The sequence below is a fragment of the Cygnus olor genome, chromosome 4, assembly GCF_009769625.2.
Source record: "Cygnus olor isolate bCygOlo1 chromosome 4, bCygOlo1.pri.v2, whole genome shotgun sequence".
NCBI classification, from domain to species: Eukaryota; Metazoa; Chordata; class Aves; order Anseriformes; family Anatidae; genus Cygnus; species Cygnus olor.
Window position 1 is genome coordinate 74,610,107 of NC_049172.1, and position 23,098 is coordinate 74,633,204.

Below are 23,098 nucleotides of genomic sequence, written 5' to 3' on the forward strand. Positions count from 1 at the left end.
AACTGTGCAAACTTTTCCATTTCATGTGTACAGTGGTTGTATGTGGGCCCTTTCCTTCCAGACCTTGCATTCTTATCACTGCCCGTACTGATATCTGTAGCTGACATCTGCAAAGCATCTTAAAGCACCCAGATGTGGAAACTTTGGTAGTATTTGACAGCCAGTGAAGGACAATGGGCATCCCATGGCCATAGGCTGTTTACTTACATTTGAAATGTGATTTCTGAGCCTGCAAGCCCAAAAGATGGCTGTCCCCAGCCTGCACACCCACACTGGGTGCTGATGGAGAAGCTCTGCCCTTGTTCATGCCCCATGGCACAGGGTCTCCACCAAGCCTACAGATGGAAGCAGAGCTTTGCAAATTAAAGGACTTTAGGGAAGTGAGCCATATCCCTGTTTAAACCAGCTATATCTGGAAAGAGAAGTATTGGCAATGAGGTGGATTATGTTGGCTAGAAAGAGCAGCCTCTCCCACAGGACCGGACAGAGTCCGAGATGGTGAGGAAATAGGGTCAGTTTGATGGTCCAGGTTGGAGCTGCCTCTCTGGAGGGGACGGGGAGGAAGCCAGGATTTCGTCAGAGCAATACCTGCCCTGGGGGGCTGTCTCCTACCAGAGCTGTGTCTCTTCATAGCCAAAGAGAAGCCACGGTGAAGAACAGACCGGTGCTCCCTGTTCCCACAGAGAAGCTGACCCATGAGAGATGCTAGTCATCCAGCAGCTGGGAAAGCTGGCGAGCCAATTCCTGCTGAATGGCACTTCTATTTCCTCTGTAGCAAATAAACAACCATGTTCCAGGACTGCACTAGCTTTCAGCTCACTTGGCTGCAATTTGAAGGATTTGAACTAAATCTAGAAAGCTCGGAGTAGCTGGGGTCCCCTGGGCTCTACCCTCGTTCTCCAGTTTAAATTTGGCAACAGAGCCCAGCCAGCTCGAAAGCCCTCGACATGTTCGCAAGACATTTTGAGGATGCACAGAAATGCAATTACCTGTGGGAAAATAAAGATAAAATGTATTGCAAGCACATCTTTAATGCAGTGTTTGGTGCATTAAGAAAGAAGGGTTAATAGGTATGGATGATGTATGGCTGATTCATACAGCAGTTCCTTTGAAATTTGATGAAATCATAAAACAAGGACGTTTTGTGCCTCTGAAATTTACTTTTCTTAGCTTGTGGTCTGCGAACAGCTGGCCTTCAAGGTAAATAAGGCATCTTTCCCGGGAAGAACCCATGAGCTGCAGGTTCACGAATGAAATGCGAAGTGAATGATGAAAGTCCGTAGAGCATAACCCAAAAGCTAGGGAGAAATATCTCCTTGTGCAACACACCTGAGGAGGCTGCCAAGAGCTGCAAGCCACAGAACTAATCCACATAAAGTAGGAGAAGGGTATTGCCTGGAGGGTCTCTTTCTGGAAGGTTTTTTTCTGCGCTACAGCAAGGCTCCGGGGATGGCCAGAAATAGCTCAGGTCCACACACACACTTTCAAAGGGGGAAGGAGGATAGCAAACTAATCAGAACAGATCACAGTGGGCCTGGAGGGGTACCTGGACACTGTACTAACCCGTCCTTCTGGGTTTGGGGGTGTTTGAAGTCTTGTCAAGGGGATCTCTTGGCTGGATTGATCCTTTTTGTTCAGCCAAGCAAAATAATGATGCAAAGCCATCAAGCGACTGTCCTCCAGATTCCCCTTGAGCAACATAATGCCACATTCCTAGAACTGTCAGGCGAGGTGAGGATCAAGCATGGCACAAAGCTTTTCTAGGAAAAATAAAGATCCAGCTGCCTGTAAAAGAGAGCAGGAGGGGAGATGAAAAGCAGGCAGCACTCAGTACTCCTCAGTGCTCCAAAACGCTGCATTCCTGACGTTCAATATAAAAAACCTTCTCCTCTTACCATCCTCACACAGCGTGTTTTTTTTTTATCCACAGATTTAAAAAGGTTGGTGAAACACAAGTTTGGCACCTGCTCATGCCTTTGAGGGATCCACTCGTGCACTGATGTCCCCATTTAACTCATAGGCAAATATATGTAGCGTAGAACAGGGCTTTTCTGATTTTCTAATCAAGGAATCGTTATCGTAAGGGAAGCTGGGTGCTGCCTTTGGCTTCCAAGGTTCCCTGATCAGGGCTGGGCAACACACGATGGCAGAGCAGCTTGTGCTCCCCCAAGCAGTACACTAAGCACAGTTTGGAAATGCCTGTGTTAAATAATTACATTACAGCAATTCCAAACAGCCCAGCTGACTTTTCCATCCTCCGCACAGTTTGTTTACTACGGAGGGACTAATCCATTTTACCTGCTCCAGGCAAAGCAGGCAAAGCAAACTCACCGATGGGGCTCAGATTTAATCCTTTATTATCTTTCCATCCACACGTAATACGGAATTTCCAGGATTCATTCACCCAGTTGAGGGACACTGCAATGGGCACACAAAAACACACATTCCCAGGAGAAAAAGCAAAACCACATGTGGCACAGGAGAGAGAAACATGTTAATATAAATAAAAAATCCCGCTAGATGTTTCAGCCGAAGAAAGGCCGCTGATCATAAACACAACGGGGAAGAGCAAAGATCAAACAGCATCACTTCTTGTGAATGTTTTTCCCCTTCTCCTCGCAATCCCCTGATAATAATTCAATAAAAGGTTTTACCAAGACTACAAAGGGGATCTGAAAGCCCCGCAGCCTCCCTTTGAAAGAATATTCTGGCTACAGTCATTTTCAAAAGCTGCTTCAGAGAGCCTGCCCTTTGCTAAAAAGCCCTGTGACCTTCCAGTCATTCCAGCATAGCTACAGAAATTCAGAGCAGTGAATAATCGTGACGTCTGCTGCTCAGTCATCGTTTGACAAGCTGACAGGGAGATCCATCATAAATATGTCCCCGCTACGACCAACAATCCAGAATAACCATCCAGCTCACCTTTACAGCGAGAAACAAAACAAGCCCAGGTGAGAAGGACAACTCCTGAAATTCCCTTGAAATGAAAGGGTTTTTTCTTCTTTATTCCCTTCTAAGAAGGTGATTTCCAGGACGATACAGCTCAAACAATAATTTCTTCTAATAACCTGACAGCTACTGTCTCTAACGCTTATCTACACAGTTTCTTGGAAGAATCTAGCTGCTGAGAAACGCATCTGATCTCAACAACGGCAGAAGTAATCTCTGTGCAATCTCCATTGTAATCCTCGATAAATGGTTGCAGTGAGCGTGCACTGAATGCCAGCGATGCGTCGCTATTCCTAGCTTGCATCTCTCAAGCTCCAAGTCCCAAGTATCTGTTCATACCACTTCGTTCTGATTAACTTTAAAAATCCCGTACGATTCCACTTCTGCGAGTTCTCCTAGCTGAAGTAACCCTTCGGTTTCATTTCTGCTAGGGAAATTGGAAGTACTTCTGCAGGAGCGCAGCCAGAAAACAGGCTAAAAGACAGCACTGTCCCCTACGCACAGACACCCGCACGAGCTCGCACATTTGTGTGCCAGCCAGGGGCTGTCCGACAGCTGGGATGTCTCCCACTGCCTCCTCGTACACAACATCTGGGGCATCCAGAAGGCAGCCTGCATGACTGCTCTGCCTTATGTGGGCTGCACAAGTCCTGTGAGACATCCCAGGACAGCCAGAGGGTTGTGTGTGCATACCAAAGGGGGATACATATGAGATGCATCCTTCCTGTGCCTTCAGTCCCCACCATCGTTGGGTGAGCCACGCTTCTGCATTTCAGGCTTTGATTATACACTCTTTTCCCTCGCATCATGCTACGTCTCTCAGCAATCCCAGAGAAAGTTATTTTCAGGAGACACCGGGAAGGACAGCAGTACCCCAGCCACACCAGAGGGTGTGAAATTTTTGAAAAAAATAAAGAAAAATGAAAAAGAAAAAAAAAAGAAAAAAAGGGAAAAGAAAGAGGCAGAAAAATGGGGCTGGCAGGGAACAGAACAATTGTCCTGGGTGAGAACAAAAGTCTGTCCAGGACAGTATACTGCCTCCACATGGGGAAGAATAAGACTCGCCTCTCTCTGCTCCCAGTTATTTTCTGCTCAGGGACTTCATAATATAGATATATTTTCTATGTATTTAGAATCCTTCTTAGGAACTTGCTTTCATGAGCCTGTCTGTGCTCATGTCTCCTTATTTACCAACCTGAGACCCTGCAGCAAAGAGCTCCACCAAGGAACCATATCTTTTATGGTGTTAGCGACATGGTGAACCGTATCTTTTATTGGTATTAAACCAAACACCTTTGGTTTGCTCAGAGCTTGCTAGCTTCATTCAATGACCTCATGTTTTTGGATAACACAGCAAATGTTGACTTGTCTCCAAGCCTTTCATGATATTGTACTCCTCTGGAAAATCCTTCTTAAGTAATCTCTGGGAGAGTCCTAGCTCTGTGCCTTCTTACGGAAGCAGTTACAGACCTCAACTCTACTTTGCAACCAATTCAGCCTCGCTTGCATGAAACTGTGATCACTGGAGCTATTCTGAACACCGAGAGTCCAGGAAATGAAAATTTGGCGGGCGCAAAGGAAGAGGATTGAATGTGGAAATCTGGGAGGAGGCTCTGCTGGTGATAACAACGCGGCGCCTGCCGGAGAGCATCTCACAGCAGGTAGCAGAGGGAGGCACAAGCAATAGCAACTGCAGTGAGAACAGCGGAAAAAACGCAAACAAATCCTACAGGTCTCATTTTTGATATTTAGCTTTGACCAGGTGGCAGCAGCACTGCCAGGTTCTCTGCTTTGGATGCTCCCCCTTTAAAGGCCGAGGGCAGATACCTGCACAAGCCAGCGAGCAGTCCGCCGAGTCCTCCTGCCCTCGCCACCGTTTCCATCCTGCTCAGCCCTGCGTCTCCTCCTGCGCCTCATCCAGGGCAGGAACATCCCAGGAAGGGTCCTGTTGTCTGCTGAGCCTCGCTGTCTGCCCGTGCCTGTCTCGGCTCCTCACCACGCCGGGGTTGCAAGCCGTCTGGGACAGAGGCTGCCTTTGTCTGCCGCACATGTACGCTGCCAAGTGCAACGGGCCGTCCTGGTACTGCCTTCCCTAAAAATAGCTTGCCCCGCGGGTAACCTGCAGTCTTTAAAAGACGCAGGTCTGGACGGTAAGCCTTAAAAGTCAGGAGCAAAGTCAGGAGGGCAAAGTCGGGAGCAAAGGTTCTCCTGGGGTGAAGAGAAAAGCTCCAAAAAATAGGCTAAGGAGTAGAACAGAGAAGGAAATACAGCCTCCGTGCACCCACGGGCAGCAGAAGGAACTAGTGCCGAGGGGCCTGGGGAGCAAGCGTTTTGTATAACCTGCACACAGACATAATGCAACAACTGCTGAGCCACTGGGATTTCGTTACAGACGGCCTCCAAGTTCTGTGCATGAAGATACAGCCCCAAAAGTAATCTGAAAGCATAACGACGCACCTAAATCATCTGAAAAAGCACTCAGATTTAGCTCCTTCTTTACGTAAGGGTACATATTTTGGATACGAAACATATCCAGATCGCATTTTACCCTTCCACAACTTGCAACGTATCCATTTACACTTTCACATTTTATTTTAATAACAGGGGAGTCAAGCAAGCCCGACTGACAGGCTGGTTCCCAGGGAAACATGAGTGACTTATTTCTCTTAAATAGCAGGCACAAATGTTTCCTGTGTTAAAGCAGGCAGCCTGCTGTGACATTCAGATCACTAGGATGTAATTCCCAAAAGGACAGAATTTGTTTGGCTCTGAGGTGGGCAAGGAGGACAGCACACTGCAGGAAGGTGGGCAGAGCTGGTGACCGGCACCGGCAGGAGGCTGGCACCCAAATCCAATTTTTGGAAAACAGCCTTCTGGTCCCAGACCACAAAGGAAGGGCGAAACAAGACATAACAAGAACTGGTAAAATTACCCAGTGCTGCTGGGAGAGAAACAGAAGGGAATTTGTAATAGCAAGCCGTCAAAAATCTCAGTCAAAATGTTAGGCTGGCTGCCTGATGCTTAGGGACATACAAAGAGCCTAAAACCAGCCGCGTTATTCTGGCCCAGGGTCTGTCCAGCTTGGAAAATTGCTTTGTTGGGTCCAGGTTTGGTTGGGATGGGACTGGGAGAAGAAATGAAAGGCAAAGCTGAGCATCCAGGCTGTTTGCTGGCAGTGCTGGGGCACGTCTGAGCTTATGACCTGCTGAGCCCGATGGGATTTGGCTGTTAGTAAATCCCAGCAGCTCTCTCCTCCAAACCCTTTCCCCATTCTCCTCTTGAGGCTCGCAGTGCCCACAAGAGCCTTCAGCAAGAAAGCTCAGCCAGCCAGTGCTCGAGGACTCATGTCCTTTGGTTTTCTTGGAGCCCGTACCCCAGGAATATCATGTGCTGGCACCTTGGTCTCGTGTTGGCTGGGACGCTCACCGCCCCATCCCTGGCACTCAGGATTTTCAAGAAGTCCCTCAAGTGCTTCTCCAGAACCTAAAACCACATTCAGCTTTCACTTATCTCCCCTGAGCCCATATTCAAACAGTTTACAAGCAAGCAGGTGACAGTTTGGCCTCCCGACAATAATTTCTGTCTCCCTTATACAATTTGTTTTTTGTTTAAAAAAAGGAAAAAAAATAAAGCTTTTTTTTTTTTCTTTTTCTCAGTTTCTTTAGAAAAAAAAAAATAATGAAATACAAGTTCTGCATGCCAAAGTTTCCAGGTGCCCCATGTCCTGTTACCGGGACACTGAGCAAACAGCCGACAAACACGATCCCCTGGCTTTGTTCTGCCAGCTGGAAACCTCAGGTCATTCTGCACCCGGGCACAGCCACGGATAAATCCTCAGGAGGAGGCGATACACAGCTGAGCAATACACTTTGCAGGCACCACCACCGTCTCAGAAAGGCTACCAAGAAGAGGCCTGGATTTTTTTACAGACTTGCTGGAGTTTTAAAAAGCTCACGGAGGAACAATTTCTGTGAAAAGGTCTCTGTCTCTGTCCGTGCAAGTGACTCAGCTCCACAAACAGCACCGGTGATTCACTGCTCCTGGGTGCCAGCGGTGGCTGGTGACCCATGTGGCGAGGAGTCTCTTCCTCACCAGAAAGCCTTACAAAATGACAAAATCAGTGTGATTCAGGGCCATGGGTGGCAGGTCTCCCATTTGGGTGCCCGCCCCAGATCTCGCTTCCCCAGGCAGCTCTCTCTGTCCCGTTCCATTCAGCTGCCCACGCTGGCTCTTACCGCACCTCCAGGTGGTGCCCGGCACAGTGGAAAGTCTACGCTGGGCTGGGATGCAAACACCCAACCGAGAGAGGAATTCACTCGAGCTACAGAATTCAAACCATTTCCCTGAACTTTCCATGGGGAAAAAAAAAAAAAAAGTTACCAAAAGGAAATGAAAGGGGCCAAACATCAAAGGTGAAGGATGGTCCTTCATGGGCTTGTGGAATTACTTGCTCACAGACACGCAACCCGGGTCGTACGTCCCAGCCCAGCTCCCATCAGAAAGGTCTCCTATCAGGTCATTTAAAAAACTGAAATGAGGGGTGATGCAGCCTGAGAAATGGTAAGAGTGTATTGAAAAAGCCGTTCCTCTTTTCTGTGTTCAGGCCAAATACCCAAATCTCCAGCAGCTCTCAGTGTCCTGATGTTCCACGTGTCTGAATCCTGCCAATACTTTCCACACAAAAGGAGAAAAGTTGTCTCAAAATAACTGTGATCCTACTCAACTTAAACATAAATCTTTGGAAATAAAAGTGACTGTTTGATGTTACAAGGACATTAAGCCCAGCTGTTTTCCTAAAAGCAAAGGGTCCTTTTCACCTTTTCCTATTGCTGCTGTACCTAAGGGCTACCGTGGGATCCCTGCTACCGAGGTGCTGAGCAAACCCCAGAACAGACCCTACGCAGAAAGTTCACGTACAGTTTTTCCCTATGACCGCCCAGGTGGTGTAATTAAACTCATCTCACAGCCTGAGGGGCAGAAGACCACCCCAAGCCCATACAAACACCACCAGGTTCTCTTATCTCCCAGCGCCTGCCTTCCCCCGCTGCCGCTCGGCGCTATCAGCGCCCGTCCAGTTTCACCAGGCAATGCGATACGCAGAAGCAAAACCGTATAAAAAAGCACAAACAGCCATAACTTTCAACTTTTTTTCAGCCTCCTACAAGGAGGAAGAGCCCCTCCGGTGCGTGGTTCACCCTGGAGACAGCATCCCTACGTGTCCGAGCTACCTCCAGCTGCTGGTGCCCAGGGGTGGGAGCAGGTCCCTTTAAATCCTTTGTTGTGCTTGCACGAGTGGAAAACAGCGCCTATAAAAAAATCCCCCTCTGTTTGCCAAGCTGTGTGTAGAGATTATGAATCATTAAATGGCAGCCACGTGTCAGCAAAAGTAGCAGGAAGTGTCTTGTGTTTGACCTTTATTTGTAATAGCAAGAGCGCTTCGCAGCGTATAGCTACGATGATCTAATTATCCTGGCTCACCAAGAAACATCAGATCAATTGCCTGCACAGGAAGTTTTTTTCCATTAATATATATATATATGGCTAATAGTTATTTTTTCCATTTATATATGTATATATATGGCTAACCATTAGGAGGCTGGAAGGACTCTGAGAAAGCCCTTTCGGTCTGTTCCTTCTGTCTGTTGCAAAGTTGAAGGACTTCTGTTTTTTTTTTTTGTTTGTTTGTTTGTTTTTGTTTTGTTTTTGTTTTGTTTTGTTTTTTTTTCCCCTGGGATCCCAATGGAATGGGGCACCTGACAGAGACCTTTTCACAAGCTTGGTGGCCAGTCTGCTGGCACACCTCCATGTGTGCCAATAATCCTTTATTTCACAGGATCGAGCTGTGAGTTTGGGATGTGACCAGGTGCCGAACTCTCTCCTCGCTGTACATGGGTAATTTGAAACACATGCTTAATTTTTAGTCAATCTCACACGTCAGAGAGTGCTCCTGAATCACGACAAAGTAGCTCCAGGCTCCTAGCCAGGCTTTGTCCCATACGACCAGCAGAGCCCTGCAGCCAGTTGGTGATATGGGACAAAGTGAGGTCCCCAAGGTCCTTGCTAGCAACAAGTGGAAGGACCCAAACCGTGCCAGGTGGCCTTGGTGAGCTCTGGCAGCCACCATGGAGCAGAGCACGCTGCCTTTCTCGGTCTCTGCTGCTCCATGATCACTCTCTGCCCTCCCCGGTGGGATCCCCCCCATCAGCCCCAAGCAGGGATAAGTCCACATCCCTCACCCGGTGTCCGCCCCATGGCAAGCACTGCTGCAACCCCACTGACCAGCTTGGTAACACCGAGCTGGGCAGCCCTTTTTGTAATTAAAGCACTTCTCATCAGATAGAGGTCTCCATTCTGCTTCAGACGTGGGTCAGGGATGCGAGAGCACCCTGTTGCCTTCCCTCCGCCACTGGCTCTCCCTGTCCAGTCAAACCAACTCGACAAGAAACTGAGTTCTCGGTGGTCAAGTGCCACTGACACCTGGGCTTGGTGCTGGTCACTCCCAGAGGTGCTGTTTATCAGCTGGATCAGGCCTTAATCATGCTGTTCTTCACAGATTGCCCTTTCAAACTCCTTTGTGGCTCCTCCTTACACCTCTCCTTGCTCTGCTTTGGTTTCAGATTCAGGCAGTGCCAACCCCCACGTTGCCTTCTCCAGGACAAGGCTGGGCCATTGCAGAGATGTCACCGCCTTGCACACTCAGATCTTCTCTGGAAATCCTTTCTCCAGGTCAGCCCAGATGTCCGGCATCCTCGCTTGTCTCCAAACAGCCCCGGCCCCCTCTGGCTCTCACCCAGCTCGTCCAAGGGACCAGCTCTGACTCCATGTCAGCTTCGCACCACAGCCGCACGCGTGGAGTGGGTGCACAGCACCCTGAACCCTAGTTAGTGCAGCAGCCACCCTGTACATTGTCACCCTTCCCCACGTCCGAGAGGTTGTGAAAGCCTGGCACTGGCAGGAAGCCGAAGATTTTGGCAGCTGGGGAGGGGGCTGCCATTCAAAACCAGGAGCACGAGGAGCAGATGTGCCGTGTCTCCAAAAAAAGCGGTCTCGGAGGGCAGAACAATCTGCCTAGTGCAGCATCCAATGAAGAGCTGCAGAGCAAAACAAACGAGCCAAGGAAAGCCACGGCCCCGCGGGGCTGGAGTCTGCTGCCTCCAGCAGTGAAAGGAGCAGGGGCAGAGATATTCCCCGACTGCACCCACGGCTGCCCGCACAGGGCTGAAAGCGCTCCTTGCTGCACCACTCCAGGGCTGCAGCTGAGAGCAGAGCTCAGACCCCGCACCCCAGCAGAGCAGAGCCACCTCATGTATCCCATCCCAAAATAATGGTATTCCTGCAGGAAGGGAGTCCTGGAGCTTGTCCCAGGCCTCCTGGGCAGCTGCAGACAACACAGGAGCCTTACTTTTGGGGGTAACTGTGGCCGCTTTACAACCAGGACGGAGTCTGGATGCCAGAACTCAATTCAGAATTCACTTTTTACCAGATGCCAGAACACGTCGTTTCTGTGCTGATGCCTTTTATCCACCTGAGATGTTTTTAGGACAGGGGGCATTGCCAGCTCACACCTTGTCATCAGGAGTCTCCTGATCTTCATCATCCCTCCTGAAGCTCAGCCTTGCAGTTACACAGTTAGAGAAGAAAAACAGTTTTCATGATGCCACATACACACAAAACTCCCTTGAATTTTCCAGTCCTTCAGCTCAGTGCTTTATGCTGAGGCGGCAGATAAATGTAAAACTTCAGCCAAATGCCATGTTTGTGGGGAAGAGAAGGGGAAGGACTGACTTACAACTTGGAGTGTGTGAGCGATTGCTCCTGGTGCCTCCAAGCCGTCCCTCGAGGAGCGCAGGCAGCACGAATTTTAAACGGGAAAGTTTGCTGTTTGCACAGCGGAGGCTTCTGGCTGGCTTCGTTAACATCAAACGTGAACTTCTGCTTTTGTAATGCTCCAGAACCACAGCGGGTTTGGGAGGCCGAAGCAGAACGTGGAGGTCAGCTTCCTAGGCAGTTGTCACCAGGGCTCTTCTCTGCTCTGCTGGGCAACATCCCCAGAGAAAGAGAAGGGACCCTGCTTGACTCAGCTACTAAGGACACCACACAGGGTGCAAAAAAACTCTGCAGCATCCTTCTTCCAGCCCTGGCTGGAGGCTGTGGGCCTCCTTACCCACCTCAGCCTCACCCTACCAAGAGAAAGGCAGGAGGGGAGCAAGAATGAATAGCTCAAAATGCAGCAGTCACTAAAACCCAATGACTTCACGTGGATTTGTGCCTTGTGCTTGGACTCTGCTACAAGCTGACTGCACATTTGAAAAAAATCTTTATCTTCATGACTCTCCTACCATGAAATCCGATGGAAGTTGGTCAAACGCCTCAAGAAGTGGAAGTAGGGAAGGACAAGATGAAACCACTCGTCTCTTCCAAACGTATGGTGAAGCCCATAGGGTGTTCATGGAAGGTGTGCTTCCTTAGGAGACCGAGGTACAGCTATCCCCGTGGCAGAGAGCCTTGGGAACAAGCTCGGTAGAGACTGTGGAGACGAGAGCAGGGGCAGAAAGCCAGCGCCTGCAGCCAAGAGCGACAGGTTAGTCAGGTCTGGGGCGAGGTTACACCCAGGAGACGGGACGGATGGTGTGACGCAGCCGCCTTTCTCAACATCGCCCTGCTCCCAGGCCTGCTTCACGCCACGCAGGGCCAGGCAAGCTGCTTGGGAATTTTCCAGAGCAACATTTTTTTCCCATCAGAACGTGCAGTCGCGTGGAACACTGAACGTTTCACATAAAACGCATTGCATTCAGTGAACCTCTGATGGAGCCCAGGCAGGGAGATATTTCCACTAGACGAGATGAATTTCCACGGGGAACCTGGCTGCTAGTTCGTGTGATGCTGTGACGAGCTCCTTACAAACCCACTCGTCCATACCTCCAGGGAGCCAGGCTTGTGGATTTGCAGTCAGGTCCCCAGGTTATCCAGCCAGAGGACTCAATGAGCTCAAAACTTCTCCAAATTATTTTCTGATAGATCCTGGTCATGTATTGGGATAAGCTTGGTAGTTCGTGGCTCTGGAGCAGCTCATTACAGGTGCAATCCCTGCTCATGTTATCTCTGGGATGTTGGACTCTCTTTTGGGGAACTTCACTGTCCCATCAGCCAGGCGGCCCATGGACCCATCAAGATGAACAGCCTCGGAAAACCTAAATCCAGTTGGGTTGCCTGAGGTCATGGCTCCTTCTTTTACCCCTAGAAATCCCTGCAGCCACCATCTGAAACCAGCAGAGCTCTCATCGCTTTGGGATAGCAGCTTTAAAATTGGCAACAATCACAGCTCTTCAGTCAGCGCTGCTGGGTCCTGGGGTCCACATACGAGTCTGGAAGCAGTTGGACTTGGCACGGCCTCAGATGAAAATGTTATGAGATTTCCATTTGGAAGGGGAAATACATATTTCTGTAGCCAGCGAGGACACAGATGAAATGTGGCATTTCCCAGGAATTTCTAGTGCTGACAACGTTCGCACCGTGGCAGCCCAGAACCCTTCAAACTCATCTGCTAGCCGTGCCTGCCCATGAGATATAGTCCCACCAAGCTACACTGCTAATCTGTAGGAGAAATCCACTTTTTCCTGGTCTCAGGGCCGAGGATTAGCAAGTCTAGCCAATGGTTTCATGGATAGAGATGAAGCACAGGTGAGGGGACCTTGACTCACAGCCATCAGCTGGTTGAAGCCTGGAAATAACGCCTTTAAGGTGGTCGATGCACAGGTTCTTCCTCTCCTGCAGAACTCCTGCACTGTGTGTTGGCCTCGGTAGCCCTGCTGTGCAGAGCGAAAGCAATTTTCCTCTGCAGATCCTCACCTCATTTGTTGCAGGCGTTGACAGATGTGGTAGTCAAGGCAGAAAAAGAAAGGTTATTCTCACAGTTAGAAGTTCTTCGTGACTTTATAGGTGATATCATAACAGTGAAGTTCCTGAGAAGTCTGCAGGCTCAGCTCGCCAGTTTTCTTAAGTTTATCTTAGCGATATGGTTTAGTGGAGTGCTTAGTGTTAGGTCGGAGGTTGGACTCGATGATCTTGAGGTCTCTTCCAACCTAGAAATCTGTGTCTGTGTCTGTGTCTGTGTCTGTATCACTTCCCCACATACGGGAACACGCTCAGCAGCACTGTCCTGCAGCGCCGTGACCACAAACTCCACCAAGAAGCTGAGCCATGCATATTGACAAAACAAACGGGGCAGTTACGGACGGACACCTAATTATGTCTGATAACCCCAGGAGCCATCCTGCAGACGGATCCAGGCTGCTATTGGTGACTCCCCAAAAACCAGCATTTCCCAAGGGAGGAAGGGGCCTGGCTCCCTGCACAAAAGAATCAGCCATCTCTACCCTGATTGCGGAGGATTTCATGGGCTTGGAAGAGCATTTGGTGCCAATGGGAGGAGGTTGTCAAGTTGGCAGATTAAAATGCAGAGGATCCTTCTTGGGGTGTTGCACGGTGCCTTGCAGTCAGAGCAGGCTCAGGGCTTTTTGGCAGCAGAGGAAGAAAGGAACTTTGATTCTTATAAGACAGAGGGTTGGTGCCTTCCCTCAGGAGATGAAAGGCTTGGAGATGAGACAAAGGAGTGGAGCTTGAGTCCAGGAGAGCCAGGCTTGCTACCCCTGCTGCTGCTGCAGAGGATGGAGGAGCTGAGAGTGACTGCAACCACCTCCCTCACGCCACCCCTCTCCAGATCCCCGAGCCACGGTGCCAGACAGGAACTCGTGCTTGAATAGGCTGGTGACCCAATTCAAGGGGCCCAGGAGGGACACGACAGCATTTCAGATTTTAGGTTAGTCAAAACGAGGGAACAATGCAAAACTGTAAAGGAGCATTAAGGGAGTGTCAAGACAAGAAGAGAATTTCTCTCTTCTCTTTGGGATGCTGTCCCAGGAGCCATAACTACTCACTCCTTCACATCCTGAATTAAGGATAACTGCAGGAGGCATCTCAGATCACATACTAAACACCCCGAGGTGTCTGCCTACACACACCATCTACATACACATATATTCACGTGCCTTATAATCACCAAGCATTTCAGGTTGGAAGGTACCTCTGGGGGGTCTCTGGTCCAGCCCCTTGCCCACAGCAGGGTTATTAGCTCAGGGTGCTCAGGGCCTTCTCCATCTAAGTTCTGAATATCTCCAAGGGTGGAGATGCCACTACTTCTCCAGCCCCCTGCTCCCTTGTTTGTCCACCCTCATGGGGCAGAACTTATTCCTCACATCTAATCTCCCATGTTGCAACTTGTGCCCATTGCATGTTGTCCTTCCACTGTCCACCTCCAAGATATCTCCTCTATCTTCTCTACACCTTTCCATTACCTATTTGTCAACAGCAAGAAGATAACGAGTCGCCCTACCCCTCTGCAGACAACACCCTATCTGCCTCTCCTTGTATCTCCTGTACTCCTCAACCACCTCCAAGGCCTTCACCAGGCCTAGTCCAGAACGTCTATGCCTCTCCTGTACTGGAGAGGCCAAAACAGGGCCCAGTAGCTGGATGTGTCTCACGAGTGCTGAGCAGAAGGAAATAATCACTTCCCTCAGCCTGCTCTCTTGCTGATGTGGCATTATTTGTGGTTTAGCACTGCAGGAGCATGCAGCTGGCCAGTCTTCTGCTTGCTGTCCACCAGGGTCCCCAGGCCTTTTTATGCAGGTTGTTTCTTTGTTTTGTTTTGTCTCCTGTTTCAGGAGACTCATGGCCAACTGCACTTTGATATCCACTCATACCATCTATGAGCACCTCTAAACCAAAAGCAGTGGTGGCTGGGAAGACAGTCAGGGACCCTTCCCATTCTCCCACTGGGAAATGTCGGTGCTCCCACTGCTCCCAACACACAGAAACCCCAAACCAAAACCAAGCCAGAGCAGTCAATTACCCTGTTTCACCCTCTCCTTGGGTCAGTTATCCATATGGCCAGTCACGTTTGTTGAGCGAAGGTACTTTCTCAAGGGCTTAGACCTTTGGTTTTGCTCTGTGAAACAAGGCCGCAGACTTTTCATTACAAAAGATGAAATAAATCCTTCACGGCCTTTCAGCAAGCTTCAAATGATCTAATTAACTCGAACTATCTCCCTGCTGCCAAAGCCACCCTCTCCGGGAAGCGGTCTGTGGTCTCCAGGCTAGATGCTGGCGTCTCTTGTCTTCACCCCTCAGAAATACTCGCCTGGAACAGACTGACCATGCCCACTCTGAATAGGGCTTCCTCTGAGTCTCCTCTGTGATGCCTTTATGCACAAAATGGACTCTTTTTTTAAGTTCATAGACCTTGTAAGGATTGTGTCACGACTCACTAGCGTGGTGTCCCAGGGGTCCTGAGATGCACATGGGGGGCACGTAGATGTTCTGCAGGGCACCTACACACCACCGCTGGTCGTAACACCACGTGGCATGGAGATACACCTGGCCTAGGCAGCCAGGGGTCTGCCCTCACCTCTCCTGAAAGACCCTTCCCTCCTGCAGTCACTTCCCTAGTCCTAAACACGGCATTTACCTTGCACTTAGAGCTGGTGAGCCCATGTTACTCGAGGTCAGACTATTTAAACCAGCTGTGGTGTTTGTCTTGCTTTTTTTAAATTATTTTAGTCAAGAAGTCAGTTTCAGCATGTACAGCACTTCCTCTTTTGAGGCATTTGAGGACTGAGACTGTGACCTTTGGCTGCTGCTTGGGCTCAGCAGCTGGAGATGGAGGCACAGGCAGCAGTCCCAGGGGTGAGGGGGCTGAAGGAGAAAAGCCCTCTTCCTCCCCCTCCATCTCGTCACGGACAAACCCGGACCAATTTTCGGCCAGCTGTGGCTGAAACACACACTGCAAGAAGACCTTCTCCATGCAGCCCATGGCTGGAGCAGGGAAGTGGTACTCAGACTGCAGCAGCTTCGGGCAGAGAGGCTCTGGCCCAGCAAAAGCTCAAGCACAGCAAAGTGTATTCCTGCAGTATGTGATGGCAAGTAATGGTCCTTTCCATCCTCTTTTTGGTTGGGGAACTGGCCTCTGAAGGAGCCTGGGCAACGTTTAGATTCAATACCTGACTGTCATACAGACAAAAGTAAGGGAAATTAATCCCAATGGAAAGTCTTGGCACTCAAGTACAAATTAGTGCCTACCACAATGAAGCGTATCTACCCAAATTCATGTTCCTGGTTATCTGTTGCTGAAGCCTTCCTGCTACCTTCTGTAGTAGGGACGGTTAAGCTTTATATCAGAGCAGCACGAGCACAAAGGTTCAGGGAAAAGCTGGAAAGGTCAGGAGGGGCAGCCCCATGTTTGGAGTGACTTTGGCTAGCTGGACCAGCAGCTGAGGAGGCTGAACGCCCCCAGAGATGGTCAGCGAGGAGCAGAAAAGGCAGCTCGACAGACCCATCCCCTCCCTGCAGCAGAGCCGGGGACAAGAGAGCAGTCACGTAGTGTGGGACTGTCCCCACACTACGTGACTGCTACGTGTAGCAAAGGTGAGAACTGCTAACCATGCCAGCCTTTGGGCCATATTTTCAGAATATGTGAGAGTCCTTCCCACCCTGCAAAGACCACTGCTGTCAATCCATCTACTTATCTTAATAACCAATAAGAAAATGGGGTCCCACCAGAGGAAGTAGGATTTTTTCAGTCATTTGACCCAAAATGCCCTGCATGGGCATTGAGCATGTGGCATGGCTTAAACAGAGTGAACTCAAGGGAGGGTTTAACTCGTAGTAAGAGAATGCACTGGCCCAGCTCAGGCTGGCAGGACACCTTATCCATGCTAAAGGGAAACCAAGCTATGAGCAGTGTTGGATCCTGGACTCCAAGTGGTCAGCTCATGGTGTCCCTCTCCTGCCAAAGCAGACAAACCTCCAACCTAAGAGTTTTTTATGCTACTTAGTGAAACTGGTACTTGGGCACTTAAAAACCCACAGCTCTGTACCCGGGGTCAGCCCTCCTCCTTAGCTCCTGGGAGCTCAGCTTTATCGTACATTACCTGCAGCCCTGTGTGCTGCAACCTGCAGCTATTCCAAATTTCCAGCTGGTTTTAGATAGCTTAATATGTGGCCTATAACCTTCACACTTCTGAATCCCAGTGATGTCGTTTAGCTTGTAACAGGCTAATTGATGCCTCCTTTGCAGTGAGCATCTCCCACACAACCCTGCATCAAAGGTTAATGAGTTGGGAACTTGCAGGTGTTTCTGACCTGAGCAGTGAGAGTTTTGAGTAGAAATGCTCGCTTTTTAGCTGTTAGGAAGGTAAAAGTGAAGGTAAGAGCTGAATCTAAGTGTTTCGATGTCAACCCAATGGGCAGGAGTCCCCATTGATCTGAAGCTGGGGGGTCCCAGTGGGATGCTTGGGACTGGCCTCTGGGGACAACCTCCAACGCTGTCCAGCTACAGCTTCAGTGATGATGCTCACAGACAACACCGAGGCTCAGTGAGATGACATTGCCTGGGGTGTGGACACCAAGGACTGAGAAAACTTCTTCTTCCCCTCCAAATCTCAGTCCGTCTTTTGCACCCTCACCTGCAGCCCTCAGACCCTCACTGCAAATCAGCAAGAGCTGTCGCGAGGACAACCAGCCAGCCTCATGCCTTACCTCGATGGCAAAGTCACCTCTCACTTTCAGCTCTGGGCAGGCCACTTGTCAGCCAGCTGCAGGCTTCTGCTTGTCCTGGGCTCCTTCTGGCAGGAAACGTCCACCGTAGCCTGCAGAGGGAAGCCAGACGGGGAAGCCGATGTTAATTTGTTGCTAAGCAAAGCAGGGAGTTGTGGCCGTCAAAACAGTGAGTGCCAGCATCGTGACTTCTCCTTTCCCTTGTGATCTGTCGGAACAGGAGAAGAGCAAGGCTCCACATGGGGAGGCTCAGCAGCCTGGAGGTTCCCAGGCAGGAGGACCTTTCCTTGCCCCAACAGGTCACCCACTGGTAGCCAAGGGGAACGTGCTCATCTAAAGGTCCCCAAGCTGAACTGGGTTAACGTGGATCACACATGGCACATTTAACAGCCCAGCTTGCTTTGGTCGTGTCTTTAAACGAGGGTGGTGATTTCCATCCCCACAGATTCCCATATAGCTTTCAGCCCCTGGAGGAGTCACCCTGTAAAGAGGCAAGAGTCTGGTGGGCTAATAATGCCACGGAGCTGGGTGTTCATCGTGATGGAGTTGTCTGCAAGCTCACTGAAGCTTTGCTTCAGATGGGGAAGAAATAATTTCAGGGAAGAGGATTGCATCTAATTGGCTCTGGAGGATAGGCACTTTCTTAGACTCGGCTGTAAGAGCTGCATTTGGAGACCAGGTAAAGGCATCCCCTAAAAAACATCCCTGGGGAACCTGGATGCTGACGAGGGCTGCTCCTTTCCATTTCAAGCACAAGTGGCTTCACACCATCTTTGACACTGTTTGACGCTGTTTGACACTTTACATTGACACTGCATGGTCTGCCTGATGATCCTGGTCCCCATGAGGCTGGGAAAAGGGGCAGTGACCGCTTTTCTTACACGTCTTGGCTGTGAAACAAGTGAAATGTAAAACGTTTCTTTGTTCAAAGCTGCAAAGAAATAACAAAGTTTGGTCTAAGCCTTGCTGAGATTTTTTCTTGTGGATCAGGACCAGGAAAACAGTAAAAACAGTACGTTCATCACAACCAGCAGGTGTCTGAAATCTCATATAAGTACAATTAGACCTGTCTACGCCATGCCCGTTCCCACTGAACCCAGAGAGATTTCGTGGTTTGGAGAGCCCAACAAGCCATGAAAGGGAGGAAGATAAAGCACGCAGGGATGGTACCAACAGTTTCTAAGCCATTTGACGTATGTTCTCTATAGAAGTGACTTATGCCCTACCCACACAAGGCCTCACAAGTTAATTAATTTTAACATCATATCCACCAACAGAGAGGAGAAACTCCCACGGTATACCACCACAGCATCCTCACAAGTCCTGGGACCTAAAAAGTGTCGGTGGCCCTAACCTACCCCCCCAGTATTTAGGCAGGAAAACGTGAGACTGTAAGAAAGGCCACCAAGCTCCTTTCAACCTGGTGCCTCAGTTTTGGCCATGGCCAGGAGCGGGTGTCTAGAGGAGAGTGTCAGAATACAGCCAACACTTCGCAATACTGCCCCAAAATACCCACTCAGCCTCCAACAATTTGTGGCTTCCAGACTTCCTGTGCCATGGAGAGTGTTTTCATACTTAATTACCCATAGTGAATTTTTCTTCCATGAATTTATCTAATTGCCTTACAAACCGCCGTACATTTTCAACATCTGCAACATCCTGTTGCAAGGAGTTCCACAGCTTAATTACACCTTGGGAGAACCACCTCCTCTTGTTTGTTTTGAGTTTTGCTGGTTTCAGCTGCTGCCCTGTAATTCTTGTGCAGGCAGAGGTGGTGGACATACTCTCCCTGCCCACCCTTCCCATACCACTGAGTGATTTATTCTCCTCTGCCATGGCCCTTCTCAGATGTCTCCCTTCCATCCTGATGAGTCCTCATCTACTAAGTGACAGGTGGCCACTAAAGAGTTTTTTGAGCCTCCTGGTGTCCTCACCTGAGTCTTTTCCAACTTCACTTTCCTTCTGAGGCAAGCAAGCCACATTTCGGATGCTCCCTAAAAGAGACCAGGAGCAGCTGAGACCCCTTCCCACGAGGACATGCCTCCTCCGTGAATTCTTCCATGAATTCCTCCAGGGTGACAAAGGTCCAGGGTGCTGATAAAGGCATGCAGGGACCATCATCCGTGAACCTCTCCCCTCTCCCTCTCCACCTGTGCTACCCCAGGTGCCGGGCAAACCATTTCCAGCTCCCAAGCTGCTGAGGAAGAGGTGGGGCAGGGCACAGCAAATCTCACACGAGCATATCACAGGCAAACATCCGTGCCTGCTGGCGTCTGCAAAGTCAGCAGAGAGAGGACCCTGCCCGGGATCGCCTTACAAACACTGGCACACGAGGAAGCTCTGACAGCCGAGGCAGGAGGCGCTGGAAGCACTGCCGAGCAAATCAGGCTCCTTTTGATCCCAGCCCACGGCCCGGGGAGGTGGGAAGTGTAAGAGGATTTGTTGAGTATTTTCTGCTTCTGATCACAGAAATCACAACCTTCCCGAGCTGCTGTGAGACTTTCATGCCCGTCCCTGCTTCTTTGTTGTGGTCAGAGCCCCCAAAGGGCTGGTCAGAGCATGGGACTGCGATGTGCTGGGGGCGTGCAAACACGGACAGCCCTTCTGATGAACACAGCTGAGCCCTGAAGAGGCTCAGGCTGAAGAACAAAACCTCCAGCAGGTCCTGGCTGTGGGCAGCTGGTGCTGGCTGCCAGAATAGCCTGCCTGCCCTGCAAACATCCCTCTGTCTGCACCTCCATCCTGCACCTCCATGTCCACTCCAGGCAGCTCTGCCTGCCTCCAGCGTCCCAGGGAACCAGGCACGTTTCTGCCGGTATCACAACTCCAGCAAAAGAGATGCTGAAATTAGAGTCCATAACCCAGGCTCACTCAAACCCCAACCCAGGGCATGGCAAACCTCTGCCCTAAAGCCTAGCACTCAGGTGTGTATGCTCAGAGACCATCAGTAGACAGCAATGTGAACAAAACAGAAAGAAGAGAGGCGGTGTTGGTCTTCCCAACCACTTCATTTTGCAGCTATCACAGCACTGCGGTGTTTTAAGGAGTTACCCGAAGGAGAACAAGGATGTTTAAAGGAAATTCTGACCTCCTCTCTTTGAAGGGATGGTGTGGGATGGAGGCACATATCTGGAAGCAGAGCAAGAAGGCTGCAGGCACCGTGGGCTGAGGAGAAGCAGGGGACAGCTGCCCAGTACAGAGGCAGATCTCCATCAAAGTGATGAAGATGCCAAGGGCCGTGGCTGAGCCCCGCAACCATGGGGAGCAGCGGGAAGGGCAGAGCACAGGGAGCATCAGCAATATTTTCAGGCACAGCACCAACACCCAGGTCTGGCAGAAGAAGAAGTACGTAAGCAAGGAGGGACAAATTCACCGTGTCAGCAGACACGGCGCTGTCCTCAGGCTCGGAGAAAAGGCACGAGGACAGCACAGGAGGAAGCGATTAGCTGTGCTGGGCACAACCCAAAATCCACGAGGACTTGTCAGACCCCGGCCAAGGTTTTAGCGAAGGCACGATCCGGGGCTTGGCACAGCGCGCGCACAGAAGTGGCAATCGGACCGAGCCGGAGAGGAAACCGGAGCTGAAGGAGAGTTGTTTCAGATGGGAAAGATTAAAATTGTGTTTGGGCTGCGAGGAGGAGGAGAACCAGAAGCTGGTGGGAGGTTAAAGCAAAGGGAGAGCCAAAGCAGGAGGGGGCACGGGGTGACGGAGCAGGGACAGGTCTGGCCGCGGCAGTGCCGGGGCAGGAAGGGGGCTGCTGGAGGGGAAGGAAGAAATGTGCTGTGTGCCAAAGTCTCCTTGGAAGAGAACAGCGAGCTCCCGTGCAGAGCCAAAACGGGGGGAGGACGAACGAGGAAACCGGCTTTATCATCAGATATCCGCAGCGGGAGAGCTGGGGGGGCAAGGGGGTGCTGGGGGGACCTGCGGCCAGCTGCAGGGGGAGGCACCAAGGGCAGAGCTGATTTGGGGCCCCCAGGGACAGCCCATACAGTGCCTTAGCCTGGGGCTGCTGGTGGTTGCATTTCTACGTCCCCCTTGAGAGAATCAGGAGATTGGTGTAGGGCACACAGCTGGGACGTTACTCTTGGCCCTGCCTAGACAACTACCTGACCTCCTGGACTCCCACGTTTTTATCTTTTTACCCCAAGGAGGTCCCCAAGGCGGAGAGCTGCCCCAGGAGGGCACTGTCCCCAAGGCCAGCTAGGGGATGGCCACCCTCTAGTGGCCACCACCCATCTCACTTGTCCCTTGTCTCATCCCCTTGTCGATGCAGATGTGGGTAAGAAGTTAACCCAGGCACAAAGAAACCACGGGGGAAAATCTCATTCTGCATTTGCAGCAACACACTGCGTTGGCTCAGAGTGTAAGAGCTCACCTACTGTGCATTAAAAATGTGCCCCCCCCCTTCCCCCCCCCCCCCCCCCCAAGACAACTCCTGGCTTTCTAGACCACCCTCGTGTCTTCCCACAGCCACCTCTTGGAAGCCAACACGTGCTCACCCGGCTGTTCCTTAGGGGAATATCACTCCATGCCTTTGCCTGCCTCGCTGCCCTTCTCTGCACCTTTCTCTGCTCCAGAACCTCTGGGCTGTCTCCATGGCAGGGCTGGGCCAGCACACGGAGCATTGTGATATTCCCTTCTGTTCTTTATTCCAGCGTGAGAGTTCCTGGCCCCTTGATGGCTCTGGGGACAGCCCCCATGGCTGAGCTGGTGCCTGCTTTGCTCCTCTCAGCTAAAACCACCGCAGCCGTTGGGTTTGGCTTGGCCTCGTCTGGCCCCAGCCGCATGCATGTGATGAGACAGCCCAGGAGTGAAGGTGTTTGAGCAGGAAGGGCATGGAGAAAGGGAGTCAGCAGCAGGGTGGGGATGAAGAGGCTCAAACCACGCTCCCTCCTGCCTAACATCTGCGTGGGAAGGAGTCGATGAGCACGGTGACATCTCTGCTGCAATGACACAGGCTGATGGTGAGGTCTCAAGGACATCAGCCAGGAGCTTGAAGAGATACCGGCAGGGCAGGGCAGGAAACAGCTCGGGCTCATGGAGGAGCCCAGGGACACGTGTGTGACCCCTTGTGCTCATCCCGCATCTGCTGTGAGCTTACGGCAACAAGGAGAGGCAGCTTTCTTATCCGAGGGGAGTGGAAAAAGCAGGAGAGGCCAATTCCTGTGTTATCCTTCCCCGGGAAAACCCCTCTGGATATCAGCTAGCTCCGCGCTGACGTTGGTGCCTCTGGCTTTTAGCACCAGAGATGATAACAGTGGAGCTCCAGCCAGCCAGGAGGGCAGGGGCTGGCAGCTCCCAGGGCAGGGCATCCCTGGGGACCTCAGCACGGCCAGCCCAGGGCTCCCCCTGTTCCCCAGTGGGCATGGGGACAGGGACAGGCTTGTCCCCAGGGTGACTGGGGCTGGTGCTGTCCTCCACCTCCTCACCAGGGGCTGATTTTCCCTGCTCACATCCCTGCTCACAAGCCTTTTGTCTTCTCCCTCACCAACCCACAGGGTTGATGGAGCCGATTTGGGATCACGTGTTGCTTAG

The 23,098-nt window shown here is 50.9% G+C and overlaps 1 protein-coding gene across 1 annotated transcript in view; it reads right to left on the reverse strand.

Moving 5' to 3' along the window:
• SMOX (spermine oxidase) overlaps nucleotides 1-22,141 on the reverse strand; it is a 73,736-nt gene extending 51,595 nt beyond the window's left edge. The window contains exons 1-2 of the mRNA XM_040555341.1: nucleotides 22,063-22,141; nucleotides 17,545-17,654 (exon numbers count right to left, since the gene is read on the reverse strand). The gene's annotated coding sequence lies outside the window, so the exon portion shown is untranslated. The remainder of the gene's footprint in view (nucleotides 1-17,544; nucleotides 17,655-22,062) is intronic.
• Nucleotides 22,142-23,098: the final 957 nt, after the last annotated feature.